We start from the raw sequence: 16,848 nt of genomic DNA on the forward strand, positions 1-16,848 counted from the left end.
CGTCCCTGCAGTTACTGATATCCCATATTTATAATGCAGTAAATGCACTTTTGATGTCTCCTAATGCCTTGTTAGCACTTGAGCTAATGTGTCAGTTTGTACTCCTCAGCCGAGTGTTGCAGAAGGTCAATTGAGCTTATGATTGTATGATAAACTATTAATTAGACAGAAACTCCTCCTCGTTTCCTCCTTGTTTACTTATTAAGCTTCTTAATGTGATGTCATGACAGGACGCCGCCGAGCTTTCACATCTCGTGTGCATTTTTTTTTTTTCCTTCATCTTCTTCCTCTACTTATAGGTGCCAAAAACAAATCGCTCAGCTCGATTATTGGAGCAATATTAAGACAATGGGGGCTTTATTTTTAGCAAACAGCCTGATGAGGTTTCTTAAAGCGGAGCCTTCGGTGCACTGCTCCACATTTTAATCACCACTCATCCTTGTCAAATAGGATATACTGCAGCCTCCACCTCCTCCCCTCTGCACCGTATCCGTCTCCCTCCCTCCCCTCCCTCCCACTCGCGGTGTCCAAAGACGCGCCGTTGCTCTCATTAGGATGCAGGATGCGGCGAGGAGCCCTGATCTATTCACAACTGCTCCTACAGGAACGAGGGACCTCCTCCTCCTCCTCCTCCTCCTCCTCTTCATGGAGGCCGCAGATTAAAAGTCACCGTGTTCATTGCCGCCACCATTAACACACATTACACCACCGACCCCCACATGTTCAGATTTCCTGACTGGGGGCCTAGTCGCACCACTTGTCATTACATGCTGGGATAAAAGTCTCTTTTTAATGTTTAACATTTTCACATCTCTCCACTTCAAATGAAAACCTGAGTTATTAACTGTCTGTGCCGGAGCTATGCCGTCCTGTCCGGTCGGGACGCCTGATTTTGCCAACAATTAATCTGTATTTAAGGTTGTTAAGCGTGTTGATACACTCCTGTTCCCGCGCTGAGAGGAGGAGGAAGAGGAAGAAGCCACAGCCAGCAGCTAATCAAAATGTCTCTCAGCCATTTACAGAGCAGAGTAAACTGCACTATTCCTTTTTTTTTTGCAGGGAGAGGGGTGGGGGTTACTCTAAAACCTTTTCCTTGTGTTTTGGAGCTGAGCGTTTGTTGCTTGCAGCTGTTTTGGAGAGAGGAGGACTTGGTTCAGCATTTCTGTGTTTCACTCTGCCCTCGCTTTCTTTTCCTTTCCTTTCTTTTATTTTATTTATTAATTAATTTCTTTCTCTTTTTTTTTGCTCAGGAGAAACCAGGCAAGTGTATGAGTGATTTCCTTCAGGAGGTCAAACCGTGGCATGTCAGCTGTGACTCCATGATGTGACTGAGCGTGAGGTTTAGTGACATTTCTGTGATGGGGTCAGTCGATGCTGCGTTCATTGAAAAGAAATAAAATATGAAATAAAAAAAGGTTAGTGTAACATGCCTGAGAGTGAAAGCTACACGATTGTTTAACGTCAGTGTGTGAGCAGAGCTGGGAAGGTTACTGCAGAAAACTTGTTCCCTCACACACTCACCTTTTTTCTTTTTTTAAAGAGTCATGTTCACGTTGTTTGACGGGTTTTTATCTGGATAAAAGTGGAGACGTTTTGTTCTCCTCTTGGATTAGTGATGCATTAAAGTGATTGTGCTACTATCACTTATGATAATGTTGATGTATTAGCATAAGTGTCGTCTCTCCAATTCAAAACTGTGCTTTTAACAGAATATACAGCAGCTTCTTTAAGGGGGTTGGATTTTCTGACAAAATGCAGCTGCTGCTTCCATTTCCCACGTTTCAGATTTCATGTGAACGCGTCGTGTTTAAAACAGTCTCACAGCTCTCACAGCTCCGAGGTGACTGTTGCACACACATACGTGAGATGGATTAACTGCAGTCGATGGTACACGGAGGAAATCTGTGCGAGTCGACTTCCTCATCACACTGAATCAGTGTAAACTAAAGCGTGGAGATGTGTTTTTTGCGGAAACACAAAGAACATGTGGTTTGGCATTTCCCAGCGAGTGCAAATACTCCCATGCAAAAAAAAACATTTCGCCCGAGACGCCGTCATCTGTGCAGAGCTTCGTTTATAATATCCATCATTTCACACTGCAGTCAGTCTGGGAGCAGCGTGTACTTTAAGTGCCATCCTCTGCATCCCTGTTCATTTATTTGTGCGTAACGCGCTCCACCATTTGCACTTCTGAGGGCGATTTATAGTTTGCACTATTTAGGGCGGTGCGGAGCCAAAAGAGTGTGCACTCTTATTATTAAGTATAAATCTAACAGTTGGAGGCTGCTGTGCCGCTGCACATCCGCGGAGCAGCCACAGCTCCCCGGCTCTCTTTAATTGGAGTGTGGGAGGGGGGGTGGAGGTGGGGCAGCGGCGGCGGTAGCAGCAGTGTTGGTGGAGGGATGGAGGGTGGAGGGGTGGGGAGGGGTGGGGGGCACTCAGTTTCAACAAGGCTGCACTTTGGGATTTTAAACTGCACACACTCCACCCAACTGCACCTTTAGAGTGTGACCAAATTTGTTTTTTTGATTAGAATAAGTGACGACACGACAGGTCAAGGTCAAGGTCGTCGATGCAGGTGGAGCCGCTGACTCCATCATGATACCGGTTAGACAACAAAAATGAGAGACAACACTAAAGAAAACTAATGCAACAATATGGGATCTTTGCAGCCGATGCCAATATCGATAACTGATTAATAGGGCGATATTCCTTATTTATGCATTAACACATATTTGATCTCTCAAATCTGGTTCAAACACAAATCTGTTTTGGAGGTTCAACATTTTACTGTTTAACAGTAAATAACTTTTATCATTCAAAACATCCTCAGTGCAGCTCTGCAGTTCACTACTGGGAACATGGAAGTAACATAAATAGAAATAGATAAAAAGCCTCTAATGAATAATTTTGACTACAAACAACACTGGCATGGTTTTTCTCTGACGTCATTTCTAAATGAAAAAAAACAAACAAAAAAAAAAAAACAGACAGTTTGAAGTTCAGCTGCAAAGTTTGGAGCCACAACAAAAAGTCTAATATATTATAAATGAAAACACACTGACCCTCTGCACTGTAAAACAACAATCGTTAAAGCAGAAGTAAGCGATCCGGTCGTTTTGGTTAACTTCTTGTCAGCCGATGGAGTTAGCAGTCCCCGCCCTCGTCCCTACGTCACCACATTCACGCGCATCCCTTGGCTGCACACACAGAGAGGGCCGCCCCTTCATGCCGTTCTCTCTCCTCATTGGATAAAGGTTGTAGGATACAAGGAAAGTTTTCTCCTCGGCTTACAGCAGAGCAGAGTGACTGACAGACCCGTGTTTCGGACCAAACACTCTATATAAGTGATTGCTGTCAGAAGATATAACTATTTAAGACTTATATTAACACAAATAATCCGCTTACTTCAAGGTACTTTAAGGTGTGAACCGCACAAAACTGTGAGTGTTGTAGAAAACAGAACGAGGTGATTGTGATGGATCAAGAGACGTCACGCGGCCTCTGAGGCATTGAAGTTAAATAAACGTTGAAAAACGGCGGCTGAGTGAGGACGACGGTGGGACTCTGCAGTGCAACGGGTTTCACGGTGAAGTGGGGGGGAGGGGGGAGGGAGGAGGGAGGGGAGGGGGCTCGGTGCATAATGAGGATTTCAGAGGTGCAACATGTGGAGCAGAGGTGGAGACGCTTCAATCACACGTCCGTCCGTCCAGCGGCTGCAGCTTCACGTCTCATGAAGAGCAGTTGGGATTTCTTTTTTTTTTACAAACAAACAAATGCATGTGTGATAAGCTACGCTCGCTTTACCCCCCCCCCCACCTCCCCTCTCCTCCCCCCTCCTCCTTCCTCTCTCCACCTCCTCCATCCATCCAGGCCTCGCCCATCCAGCCTCCTCCTCCTCCTCCTCCATGAGTGACACACTGACTAATACACAGACAGATAAACACTCACACTGACAAACACGATAAGCCTTTTTGCCCACGAAAACACTGACACGGACTGACTGATGGACGTCTCCATGGAGACCAGTCACCAAGACTGACACAATGTCTCTCGCTGCAGCCGAGCGCCGTGCCAACCAAATCAAGAGACGGAGAGAGAGAGAGGGAGAGAGAGAGAGAGGGAGAGATAAAGAGTGGAAACACACTGTGCAGCATCGGAGTGATTACAATGCAGCGCTGAAATATTCCACCGTGTGCGTGTGTTGTTGTGTGTGTGTGTGTGTGTGTGTGTGTGTGTGCGGATGCGGCTCAGATCTGGTCCAACAGGCCACGTGATCCGTCCTCCTTGCCCTCCGATCGGCTCCTCTCACACCTCTGTCTCCCCCCATCACTCACATCTCTCCATCACTTCTCCTTCTCCTCCACTCTCCCCTTCCTCCCCCATCCCCTCTTACCCCTCCTCACCCCCTCCTCCCCTCCCCCTCCTCCCCTCCTCTCCACCTAAGGCATGTTTATTTCCACACCTCACCTCCTCTGCTGATTTCTCCACCCTTCTCCTCTCTCTCTGCGGGTTCTTCTCTCCACCCCTCTCTCCCTCTTTCCTCTCTCTCTCTCTCTCCCACGCTGTGCGAAATGGAAGCTCTCACAGAGACCTGAGGTTGCCATAGTAACCTGCCACCATAGTAACCACCACCACTCACCATCTTGCGTGTCTCCGTCATGTTTGGCGGGAGGGGGCTCGAGTCGGGGGGGCGTCCGCGGCTCCCGTAGCGGGGCGTCACTTCAGTAAACCCCGCAGTGTGATGATGATGATGATGGAGGAGGAGGAGAGTTGTTTCTCTTCTTTTCTCTCTTTTCTTTTCTTTCCTGCCTCATTGAACTGATCTGAGCACATGTCTGAGGGGGTGGGAGTTGGGGGGGGGGGGCGTAAACTGATAATTGACTGATAACAATAGTTATCTTGAGGCCAGTTTGCTGTATTATTATTAGACGTAAGTCACCAGAGGCGGCGGCTGAGAGGAAAATTGGCCGTGAATCCTCCAGATGGGACGCCACGGCCTCCAACTGTCTCCGTTTTTTTTTTTATAAAATCACCTAAATTAAAGCAGAAGTCAGCGATCCGGTCGTTTTGGCTAACTTTTTGTCAGCCGATGGAGTTAGCAGTCCCCGCCCTCGTCCCTACGTCAACACATTCACGCGCATCCCTTGGCTGCACACACAGAGAGGACCGCCCCTTTATGCCGTTCTCTCTCCTCATTGGATAAAGGTTGTAGGATACAAGGAAAGTTTTCTCCTCGGTTTACAGCAGAGCAGAGTGACTGACAGACCCGTGTTTCAGACCAAACACTCTATATAAGTGATTGCTGTCGGAAGATATAACTATTTAAGACTTATATTAACACAAACATTCCGCTTACTTCTGCTTTAAAGGTACATTGTGCAGGAATTACTCCCATCTAACATTGTGGTTGTATATCGCAATCGTATTTTTCATGCTGCATTCACCTGAAATTGGGCAGACGGCAGACGGACGACAGCCGCTGCACGTAGCGGCTTAAACAAGCCTTTATGTAAACAAGTGGTCCGTCAGCACAAGGCAAAACAATACACCTGACAATATGTTGTCATGGCGATGTCGTATTGTTTTACCCGACCCACGTTTTACCGGCTTTCTCTCGACTTCTGTGACTAGAATGACATCTGGTTTGTTACCAACGGCCGTCTGCCCGACTGCAGGTGAATGCAGCATCAGTGTAACCTTGACAGCTCCGGTGTCTCCGCTGAGTTTCCGTGGTTTCCTACCGCGACGCTGCCACTGAACGTAAAAACATGGCGACACCACATGGCAGCAGCACCGAGCTTACCCGCTCCATGTAGATATGGATGATATGAACAGGTCATTCAGAGCTGAAAGGAACACTTCACTTTGTTGATGGGGGGGATTACTGATTAATGAAAAACAGACTTTTGAACCAAATAATCGATTTTCGTGAATAGATAAGAGGAGAAGTTACACAATGTCCCTTTAAGCAGTCCCTCCCCTCGCCTCTCTCCATCGCCCTGTATCAATTAACAGCCGATGTTTCAATTGGCCGCACGGTGAAATCGGAGCCTGAACGCCGCCTCACCGCCTCACCACCCGATCCGAACGCTACCACGAGAGGAAAAAAGTGCAAGAGGGGCAATAGATATAAATAAACTGGAACTGAACTGAGTCAACACTCTACATATATAGACAGAGAGTGTGTGTGTGTCTGTGTGTGTGTGTGTGTGTGTGTGGAGGTGCGTTCAGGTTCACGTGAGAGTCACCAACCTGTGATTTATCATGCAGCTTCACTAACTACCTCCTCTGTGGCTCCCAGCAGCAGCAGCAGTGGCGGCGGCGGCGGCGGGAGTGTGGGGGCCCCCTGGGACCCCTGCATGTGCTCGTATGTTATGGAGCCACCATCTTGCTGTGACATCACCCACCCACCTTCCCCCTCCTCCTCCTCCTCCTCCTCATCATCATCATCATCTTTTCTGAAAAGCTCCAGCACCAGATATTTAAAAAAATAAATAAAAAATAAAAATTGACGTTTGATTTACGTGTCATCACCATCGTGTGCGACAGCGCGCCCACGCTCCTCCCCGGGCGTCTCGTCGTGAGCGCCGTGGAAACCGAAACCTGTCTGTGTGTCAGGGCTTGAATCACAGGGAGACGAGGAGACGAGGAGAAAACAACAACAACAACAACAACAACGACGACGAGGAGGAGGAGGAGGAGGAAACTGTTAAGCATCACACTTCGGTCATCAGGGTTATAATTTCATGTTTACTGCGATCTGTTTCTCGCCATCTACATCATCAATATTTATACAGTGATCATCATCAGCAGCAGCAGCAGCAGCAGCAGCAGCAGCAGCAGCAGCATCAGCAGCAGCAGCAGCAGCAGCAGCAGCAGCATCAGTGGCAGCGGCGGCAGCATCAGTATGCCGCCACTGCTGCTGCTGCTGTGCCTCCAGCCGGCGCAGCAGCCACTGAGGCAGACAGACAGAGGAGAGGAAAGGCCCCAGCCTGACTCTAACTCTGACTCTGACTCTGCAGTGCTGCTGGATCCAGCTCCGACGCCGACGCCACTGACCCGAAACAAACTCCCCCAAGACTCGCTGCCCGGGCGCAGCCAGGCCGAGCCGAGCCGAGCCGAGCGGTGGCCGCCGCCGCAGAGCACGGTGGTCACTGAGGCCTGACCGCCTTCATTACCCAATCACATTTACTAATACTTAATCTAACCAGGGGAAGATAATATCTCTTCTCTTTGCCAAACTCAATATCAGGCACACAGGGCTGACCGCTCTCCCTCTCCTCTCCTCTCCTCTCCTGCTCTGTCGCTCTCTCTTTTTCTGGCCAGCTCCTTTCAAACAGGATGAACTCCACTCTTTCTGTCCCTGCGACGACACGCGAGCTAGCTGCCTTGACTATCATAATAAAACACGCTTTTACAAATGCTCAAAGACGCCTAAACAACACATTTAAAATACAGACCGATGTGAAGTATCAAGGAGAAAGAAGATGAAACGAAGTAGAAGATAGTAGAGATAGAAGAACATAAATTAGACATATTTAATTACACATTAAAGGTCCAGTGTGTAATATTTGTCAGGGTTTATTGGCTAAATCTAAATATACTACCCATGAATATATTTGTATAAGTGTTTTATCGCTATAAAATAAAATTTGTTTGGTTTTCGTAGCCTTATAATTATTCTTTTATGTATGCATATAGCAAGGGTCTTGCTTTAGACCAGTGGTTCTCAACCTTTTATGGCTCGTGACCCCATTTTCGTGACATCACAAATTTCTGATGACCCCGCGATCACATGCAGTCATGTGATCGCGGTCATCAATCATGCAATATTTTATATGCTGCATTTTAATTGAACTCGATTTATATTTGACAAAGTGAAAGTATAGAATACTGTTGTTTAAGATTGTGTGTGATGTTTTTAATCATAATTTGAAAAAGAATAATAATTAGTTAAGTATATTTTTATCAATAATTTTTTTTCTATCAATTACTAGACATTTCAGGCGACCCCATTTGAATTCCAGGCGACCCCATGTGGCGTCCCGACCCCAAGGTTGAAAAACACTGCTTTAGAGAGCGTCGCCATCTTGCGGCGCCATGTTTGTACAGCAGCCCGAACTGAAAATCCAGCCAGCCAGAGAGCACGTTTGGCGAGTTTCGCGTTCAGTTTTGCGTTTTCGTCCTCGGAGGCCACCGTCACTTTGCCGACGGGAGGGGCGAGTGCGAGTAAGAGTGAGCGCTCCAAACTAGAATCTGAACGCTAGATGTGACGATCCCGCCACACAAATTTTACACACTGGACCTTTAAAAGCCAGTTTAAAAAGGTGGGCTTTTGGTGTTTTGAAGGTGTGGAGGTCTGAACGGTCTCTGATGGGTTTGGGGAATGAAGAAGATGGAGACGGAGAAGGAAACACACAATGGGATGGTTTGATCGAGCGCCGCCAGACTGAATCTGCATTCGTAAACTCACACGGACGTATTAAGGGACGGAGAGGGAATCGCCTCTTTGTCGTTGTCCACTTTTCTTTCTCCGGCGTCCCTCTTTCTCCCACTCCAGGTCACGATGAGAACATATTCCTCCGGGGAAATCTCACCATTTCTAATTATGTCAATTCAATGGATTATGGCATTCATTTTGTGTCATTAACCGTCGTCGCTCTTCCAACTATTATTCAATAATTAATGCCCGGACGGTCATCATGATCCCCGACGGGGCCAACACCCAGGCCTGGACGAGGGGGAGACTCAATCAAACCAATCACAGCTAATTATACCCCCAACCCCACCGCCGCCGCCGTGATGATGACGATGATGATGATGGTGATGCTGATGGGCAGCCGGACGGGTCAGTGCTCACGCTCTCCTTCTCCCCATATACATGTACAGCTCTGGAAAAAATTAAGAGACCACTTCAAAATGATCAGTTTCTCAGGTTTTACTTTTGTTTTATTCTATAAACTACTGAAAGCATTTCTCTTTCTTTTTACTTACGTTTGGTCTGAAACACGGGTCTGTCAGTCACTCTGCTCTGCTGTAAGCCGAGGAGAAAACTTTCCTTGTATCCTACAACCTTTATCCAATGAGGAGAGAGAACGGCATAAAGGGGCGGTCCTCTCTGTGTGTGCAGCCAAGGGATGCGCGTGAATGTGGTGACGTAGGGACGAGGACCAATAGATCCATGACGAGGGCGGGGACTGCTAACTCCATCGGCTGACAGGAAGTTAGCCAAAATGACCGGATCGCTTACTTCTGCTTTAATGTGGATGAATCTACGTTACCCACCTGTTAATGGCTCAATTTTCGATAAATATATCGTTTTGTCTCTATCGTTATTTTGTTATTTTAATTAATGGTGGAAACGCTGGGCGAGCCGACCAGCGTTTCCTTACTTTTGGTTTTGCGGACACTTTTGCAGACCCGGCGGGTCATGGGAATAACGCCGCCGAATCGCCGTTTATGGTCGGAAGTACGACGGTATCTGATCGTCTTCGAACCTCTGACTTTCATTCTTGATGAATGAAAACATTCTTGGCAAGACATCTGTCTTGCTCCGGTCCAAGAATTTCACTGTGCACGCTCATGAGGCTCATGGTAAATGTAGTATGAAGACACTTCGCTTTCCAAAACTCCTCGTTGTCCCTTTAAACCCTTCACAACCTCATCTGACCTGCTAATAATCAGTGCCTTGTTAAGTAGAGTGAGTTGTGCTTATGTTGGAATTCAATAGACACCTGAATGGAATCGGCTGCCAAACCTGTAGAGATGCTGATTTAAGAAAAACTGGAGTGGTCTCATAATTGTTTCCAGAACTGTATTGTGCCATATAAAAGCTGGATCTTCTTCTTCTTCATCATCTTCATCGTCGTCGTCTCCGGGGGGATGGCGGTGGCACGTGGCGGCCGGCAGCGACATGTGTGATATGATGATCCCAGTGTCTCTCAGATGGAAGGTGGAGGTTATGAGGTTGTGAGGGGTGGATGGAGGATGTGGTTGGGGGTTGGGGGTTAGGGTGGGGGGGGGTTGCATTATCCGTTGTGGTGCATTATGAAGGGACAGCCGGAGGTTGTTCCCACAGTTACCGCCACGGCGACTCCTCGTCCTCACCCTTTCGACCTGCGTGTATCAGCGAGTCGTGCGGCCATCAATCAACGCCGCCCTCGCCCTATGAAGACATCAGCAACCAGCTTGCCCTGATTAGAGCAGTTTTAGTGTCATCTATAATCTCTGTCTCCCTCCCGCGCTTCCTCTCTCCCCCTCCCTCTCTTTCTCTCACTTCGTCGTAAGAAACACACGTGCACGCTCCGAAACGAACGACACACAGACACCAAATTTAGGGCAACAGTTACACTCTGTGCATCCTAATGTGGCAGCAGAGACGACGTCCCTCAGAGTTAATGCGGCGCTTTGTCCTCGTAGGTACAGTGAAGGGACGGGGGAAGGAGAGCCACACTAACCGGATTGAAAGCATCATGGCGTCATTTCAAAGATGCACAGGTCGTTGACATTGGATGTTTTTCTGTAGGGGAGGGGGGGCGACGGGTTGGGAGGGGGTGGACTGGTGGTCATTTATATGCTGCGCTCCTCCCGTGCCCTTTCCCACCTCGTGTGTGTTTGCTCTGAGAGGATTTTCGTCTCCTCTTGGAAATAATTTGCAACGGTTTCCACCATCCTGACGAAAGGAGGAGGAAGTGGGGGAAGAGAGGGGGAGTTGAGCATCATCTCAAAGTCACACCCTCCCTCTAGGTCCAGGTGTGCAGGTGTAATTTACCATGTCCCCGTTAACCCGCGTGCTCGTTTTCATCAGGCTCATCGGCCACGCGTAAGAGCTGCTGCTGCTGCTGCACCTCGGAAAATTAAAAAGCACAGCCCGGCCCCCCCGATTCCTCAAATGACTGAGATCACTCAGCCGGCGTTTCGTTCTCCGTTTTGCCATGGGGGAAGGAAAGGAAGCGGACACGTGCTGCTTTTGGTGTTACAAAAAAAAAATCAACAGTTGGCCGTTTTAAAATGAGTAAAGATGGCCGCCAAAGTCAGAAGTCGTTTGGGCATTGGGGAAAAGTTCAGGAAGTGCTGTTTTTGTTTTGTTTTTTTCCTCCACAGCTGATGAGATTGAAAAGTTGTTGTTGGTTGAGTTTTAAAGGGGACATGTCATGGAAATATCACTTTTTGAAGGCTCTTTAACATATATTTGGGTGTTTGTCTTGCCTTCCAGCCCCCAAAATGTGAGAACTGACAAAAAAAATTGGTAATTTTCCATGTGGTTTGACGAGCTGTTCCCTCGGTTGTCTGACAATGATGTAACTAGTTTTCGAATTTGCATAATCCCACCCCTACCTGGGGCCGGTAGAAGGGGCGGAGCGAGCAGTGGCTCATTTGCATTTAAAGGGACAGGCACAGAAACCAGCTGTTCTGAACAGGGCTGTTTTGAGAGGATGAAAAGAGCTGTGATGTTTGATCCTTGTGGTATTTTGACTGAAGCATGTCACAGACATGTCTTTAAGACACCTGGGAACTATTTTAATTTGTGGAAAAGGGGCATAATAGGCCTATGTCTCCTTTAACGTTGTTTCCTATTGTGCATTTCATGATTCGGCTCTTGTTCCCTGCTTTTGCTCGTTTGTTTTGTCTATTTTAAAAATATTATATGAGATCATATCACTTTTATCTGTCATAACGATCTTAATATTGTTATCTGTTCCTACCTGCCCAGGGACTACAGGTGGAAATTAGCAAATGTTGCTACAACCCGGCTCAAGGCATCTTCTCTTGTCTCACAACGAGATTAATGTTTTTATGCATTGTCCCTGTTTTAAATAAATAAATTCCTATTCCTGCATCCGGTCCTGTGCACCTCAGGTGAGGAGGTGTGGTGAGAGGAGCTGAGCTGTAAGTTTAGTTTCTTTCATTTCCAGGCTTTTACTAACTCAGCAGCAGCAGGAGGTTCACCTCTCCTCCGTCCATAAAACCACATCACAGATGTTAAATAAACCACTTGTTCTCGTTTCTCTCGCAGTCGTAAGAGCTCCTAAATGGCTTTTTTAGTAAACCTGCATGGCCCACTTTGAATTCATCTCAGCTTAGGTAACACTCTGGTTTTTAAAAGGAGGAGGAGAGGGTGAGGAGGGGGGAGAGAGGGGGGGGGGGGGGGGGACAGACAGTTCAGCACGAACAAAATCCCAGTGACATTTTGGCCTCGCTTTTTTTTGCAGCAGCGACACCGTCTTGATATTTTGAAGCGCTGCCCTGAGCTAGAGGACCTTCTTCCCTTTAAATGTGATATCATGTGACATGAAGCCGAGGCCTCGCAGCGACTGGTGCCGGAGCAGTCGGCTCAGGAAACAGAAACAGAAGAAGGAGAAAGAGGAGAAGGAGAAGGAGAAGAAGGCGGCTCACTTCCTGTCTGTCCACCCAACAGAGAGGACTTATGGCACCAGTGGATAAAACACACAGGCGGCATAAAAGCTGACGTGCTCTTAAAGTTTAAGGTGTGTGTATGTGTGCGTGTGTGTAGGCCTGTTGTGGACGTGATGAAGGAGAATCATAAACGGTGTGTGTGTATGTATGTGTATGTGTATAATATATGTGTATGTGTGTATATGTGTGTGTGTGTGTGTGTCATGGTCTTTTCATTTGACAGCTGAGCAGCGACGGTGCAGGAGTTTACAGGTACTGTAACAAGCATTAAATCTAATACGGCTGCATGAATAAAAATCACAGGACGTAAAAATGTGAGTAAGTGTTTAATCGGCCTGAGGGTGAGGGGGGAGGAGGAGGAGGGGGGGGGTAAAAAAAAAGAAAAAAGAAGAAGAAGAAAAAGGGGGAGGAAATCAAAAATGACACCATCCTGTGATGTGTCGAACAAAAATGCCTTCAAGGAGTTTCTCCTTTAAATCCTCCTCACATGCAAATCTGCACAAAAAAAAAAGTTGGAGATGGAGGGGGCACTCAGTCTCCCCCCCACCTCCTCTCCTCCATCCCTCCTTATTAGAGCCCATAACACACACACACACAAACACACTCCTACACCCCACCCCTCTCTCTTCTCTTCTCTTGTCTTGTCTAATCCTGCCCCAGTGCCCCACTTCACCTTCCAACACCCCATTAATAACTTATTCTCTCTATCATAAAACTCAGGAGATCATCCAGCTGGTCCACGGCACACACACACACATATACACACACACACACACACACACACACACACACACACACACACACACACACACACACACACACACACACACACACACACACACACACACGGTGCCAACAATCCAGTCAGTCAGTCCCATGCAGCCTCAGTTGGTTCGGATTTCTCTGAAACAGCAGCGCACATTAGCATTTAAATCCTCTCATAACCGTATCATTGTGTTGCAGATAGAGGCAGTAGATCTTCATTCATCAATCCTAATCTATCTGCTCCTTGTTCTCCGCCGGAGGGGCCCCGCGCGGGCTCTGACTCACAGCTTAACCCACCGCGCGCGCATGCAGGAGCCGCAAGGTGGCTGCATGCGCATTTCATTTTGGATTTCTAACATTATTATTCCCTCCATCGGTTCTAAAAACAACACTAAACAAAAACAACTAAAAATCTGCAGGTCATCGACAGGGGCCAAGCAGAGGGTGAGAGACCCCCCCCCCCCCCACACACACACACACACACACTAACGCTGTAAACTGGCCCCATCAGGCGGGTTTTAACGGAGTGAGAGCTGCGCGTTAACCGGATCAAATATTAAGCCCTGTCAACAGCTCCTCTTATCGCCAAGGTTATAGATGAACTTATACACACACACACACACACACACACACACTGAGCACAGAGGGGCTGAGGGTGTGGGGGGAGAAAAGGAAAAGTTTGGATCAAGGATGAGGACGAAAAAAAAAGAAAAAAAAAGCAGATGATGGAAATTTTTCAGTATTTTCCAGATTTCCACCGTCTCGTCGTAACATGTGAATCCCGGGTGTGATCCACCTTTTACAGCCATGCAGCCTCTCTCTCTCTCTGCGTGCGTGTGCGTGTGTGATCCGGTTTGTACCAGGCCTCCGCACACGCACAAACACACACACAAACGCACGCACGCACACGCATTAGGACACTTCACACATCGCATTTCCATCCGGGCGCATCAGTAGTTTGTTGCGCGCATGCAGAGCCAATAATGCACAAACTGTCTGCTTGACTCCCGCACACACACACATTCAAACACACGCACACACGCGCATTCACGCTCACACGCATCAGACAAACAACACCACCATCTCCGCCACATGAACCCATCTCCTCCTCCGCTGCAGCAGCCGGACTGTGTGAGTGAATGTCATCCGGACTCACCTCTTTATCCTCCGATCAAAGTCCTGAATCGCGTCTCCGCTCCTTCCTCTCGCTACAGCGTTATTCCACTGCAGAGCCGCCGCCGACGCTGTCTTCTCCTCCTCTCCCTCTCTCTCTCTCTCTCTCTCCCTCACTGGTCCTCCTCTCTCTCTCTCTCTCTCTCTCTCTCTCTCTCTCTCTCTCTGATTGATTCACCCTTTCCAAGTACCGCGCTGCCACCGCTGGTAATGAGAACTGTCTCAGAAATCTTCAGGTGGATGGAACCACTGCTGGACGGAGAGGGGACACACCACCATCGCGGCTGCTGCTGCTGCTGTTTGGACACACAATGTTATAGGCTATTTAAACGCTAATTATTTATTCTTATACATATTTCTACCATTAAATATGCAGAAAAAAATCAAAGCGTGCAACGCAATGTGCAGCCAAACCCCAGAGAGCGAGTGGCAAAGGTTTAAATAAATGAACTGAATAAAAGATGAGATGACATAATAAACAAATATCTGATGTAACAGTCATAGTAATAATAATAATAATCCTCTTAATGAGTCACATCGACAAACTTTTATTCCTCATTTCCCCACCAGACTCATCATCATTTACCACATGTTCTTTATTTATTATTATATAAATTAATAATCAATAATCATTATAATATTTAGTGTTTCTCTCCAGACGCTCACACCACACCGTGTGTCCATATGCTCATATATAATCTCTATAATGTGATGATGGTGTGTGTGTGTGTGTGTGTGGTGTTTACAGCTTGTTACAAGGAACATTTTGCTGCTTGGCCGGTTCCCTTGGCAACGCTCAAACGACACGCGGTGCGCGAGCCGAGCCGAGCCGAGCCCCACCTGTACAGCAGCAGCAGCAGCAGCAGCGCGAGCCACCACCATTGCAGCTCCACCGTCATCACACACACACACACGGTGCATACTGTGTGCGTGCGTGTGTGTGTGTACAGGTGTGTTGATTGACATGATGAGAGGAGAGAGAGTGTGTGTTGTGTGTGAAAGAGGAGGGGGAGGGAGGAGGGAGGGGGGGTTACATAATTAATAGAGAGGTGGGGGGTGGGGCTTAAGGTCAGGTTAAGGTTACAGGTCTGGTCAGCTGTCAATCATCTCACCCGATTAACATGAGGATGTGTGTGTGTGTGTGTGTTAGTAGAGGGAGGAGGGGGGAGAGGAGGGGGGAGGGGGGTGTCCATCAGATAGCAGAGGGTAAGAGAGAGAGAGGGAGAGAGTGATGGGGGAGGAGGAGAGGGAGAGAGGGGGGGTTCAGACGGGTGATTAGTGCTGGATTGATAATGTTCTATATCCAGACTCTGAGGATCTCTCTCCTCTCTTTCTCTCCCTCTCTCCGTCTCTCTCACACCTCAACGCCAGCGTCTCCATCACTGGCACGTGTCCTCACACACACACACAGACACACACACTCCGAGTCCTCACACACGTGTCTTCCTCTTCCTCACACACACACACACACACATAGAGAGAGAGAGACAGAGAGATGATTTAATGAGTGACCCCTCCGTGTGTCTTCGTGCGGCTGCAGCAGCAACAGGGCGGCCAACCTGTTCCTCTGCCTGCTCACTCACTCACTCACTACTAAACCTCGTGGCCTTGGTCGCCCTTTAACACTGTATGCACAATATGTTCCTGTTCACTTGACCCCCCCTCCCCCCTCCTCCTCCTCCCCCCTTCTCCCTCCTTTCTCCTCCCCCCTCCTCCCTCCATGCTCTGCAGCAGAAGCAGCAGCAGCAGCGGCGGCAGCGGTGGCGTCCACATCTTCGTCCCAGTCAGTCCTCTCCTCTGTAAATCCAACAACACTGGCTCTTCTCTGCCTTTCTCACTGCGTCGCTCCTTCCTTCCTCTCTCTCTCTCTCCCCCTCCTCCCTCCCCTCCCCTGCTGCCTCCCTCTCTCCCTCCCTCCCTCCCTCCTCTCTCTCTCTCTATTAAATTTCCAGTCACACAACAGTGCAGTGGATATCCCTCCCTCTCTCCAACTCTCTCTCACACACACTCCAACTCTCTCTCTCTCCTCTCTCTTTCCTCTACCACATCCTAGGGCTGGGCGATATGGCAAAAAACGTTATCACGATATGTTTTTCCATATTGATCGATTCTCGATATCGTCTCGATATGTATTTTTTGCTGACGCTGCCAGTTCAAGCAGCATCCTGACTGAATCCTGAAGAAACCAGAGAATGTGTTCAGTTTGGGAGGATGACATGAGTTCACTTTAATGTTCATTAAAGCAGATATCAGTGGAATGTTTTTGTTAATATAAGTCCTAAATAGTCCTATTTTCCGTCAGCAATCACTTACATGAAGTATTTCAGCCTAAACACGAGTCTCTCCGTCACTCTGCTCTGCTGTAACCCGAGGAGAAAATTTTCCTTGTGGGATACAAGTGTTATCCAATGAGGAGAGAGAACGGCATGAAGGGCTGTGTGTGCAGCCAAGGGATGCGCGTGAATGTGGTGACGTAGCACGAGGACCAAT

The 16,848-nt window shown here is 47.9% G+C and overlaps 1 protein-coding gene across 1 annotated transcript in view; it reads right to left on the minus strand.

Moving 5' to 3' along the window:
• The window catches only part of lrrc4ba (leucine rich repeat containing 4Ba), a 48,581-nt gene extending 34,083 nt beyond the window's left edge, over nucleotides 1–14,498 (minus strand). Inside the window, exon 1 of the mRNA XM_083977756.1 lies at nucleotides 14,342–14,498. The gene's annotated coding sequence lies outside the window, so the exon portion shown is untranslated. The remainder of the gene's footprint in view (nucleotides 1–14,341) is intronic.
• Nucleotides 14,499–16,848: the final 2,350 nt, after the last annotated feature.

This window comes from Trachurus trachurus, assembly GCF_905171665.1.
Source record: "Trachurus trachurus genome assembly, chromosome: 8".
NCBI classification, from domain to species: domain Eukaryota; kingdom Metazoa; phylum Chordata; class Actinopteri; order Carangiformes; family Carangidae; genus Trachurus; species Trachurus trachurus.